The following is a 1316-nucleotide window of genomic DNA, read 5'->3' on the forward strand; positions in this document are numbered from 1 at the left end:
ATCTTCACAGTGTTAAGTCTTCCTATTCATGAGCATGATATATTCTTCCATCTTTGTAAATCTCTTTTTTTGGTTTCTTGTGGTAGTGTTTTGTAGCTTTCTTTGTATAGGTCTTTTGTTTCTCTGGTTAGATTTATTCGTAAATATTTCATCTTTGGGGTGGCTATTGCAAATGGTATTGTTTTCCTAATTTCCTTTGCAGACCTGTCTTTACTAGTATAGAGGGATCCAACTGATTTTTGTACATTGATTTTGTGCGCTGCTACTTGGTTGACTCTTTCAATGTGTCCAATAATTTTCTTACTGAATCTTTGGTATTTTATACATATAGGATCATATAATCTGCAAATAGAGACAGTTTTACTTTTACTTTGCCAATTTGGATGTCTTTGAATTTGCTTTCTTGCCTTATTTTGTTGTTGTTATGTGCCGTGGAGTCAGTTCCAACCCATAGCAACCCTGTACAGGGTTTCTGAGACTGTAAATCTTTACGGGAGCAGAAAGCCTCATCTTTCTCCTACAGAACAGCTGGTAGTTTTGAACTGCTGACCTTAAGGTTCACAGCCCGATTTGTAACCACTATGCTACCAGAACTTGCCTTATAGCTATGGCTAAAACTTCCAACACAGTATTGAATAGGAGTGATAATAAAGAGCATCCTTGTCTGGTTCCTACTTGCAAAGGGAATGTTTTCAGTTTCTCTTCATTGAGAGTAATGCTGACTGTTAGATTTGTATATATATTCTTAATTATGCTGAGGAATTTCCCTTCTAATATTACTTTGTTGAGTGCTTTTATCAAGAATGGTTGTTGGATTTTTAAAATGCCTCATCTGCATCAGTTGATATGATCATGTGGTTCTTTTCCTTTTGTTACTTATTGATTGTTTTTCTAAAATTGAACAATCCTTGCATCCCTGATATGAATTCCACTTGATCATAATGTATTATATTTTTGATATGTTGTTGAGTTCTATCTGCTAGGAATTTGTTAAGAATTTTTACATGTTTGTTCATGAGGGATATCAGGCTATAATTTTCTTTCTTATTGATGTTTTTGCCTGGTTTTGGTATGACAGTTATGTTTGCTTCATAAAATGTACTCTGGGGTTATGAAGGCACAAAGTGACTGGCTTACAAGTTTTCGAGAGGGAGTATAATTTATCAGTGTGCAGGGGATGATAGAGTCCTCACTGAATAGTTTTCAGCTCTCTAGATGGGTCTGGTGAAAAGAGATGGGGATAAGACTCTTATGATTCAATAGTGAGTCATTGTTACCATGACTAATTGTGACTGTCACAATTGTAAAGGTAGAAG

This window comes from Chrysochloris asiatica, unplaced genomic scaffold, assembly GCF_000296735.1.
Source record: "Chrysochloris asiatica unplaced genomic scaffold, ChrAsi1.0 scaffold00022, whole genome shotgun sequence".
Taxonomy (NCBI): Eukaryota; Metazoa; Chordata; class Mammalia; order Afrosoricida; family Chrysochloridae; genus Chrysochloris; species Chrysochloris asiatica.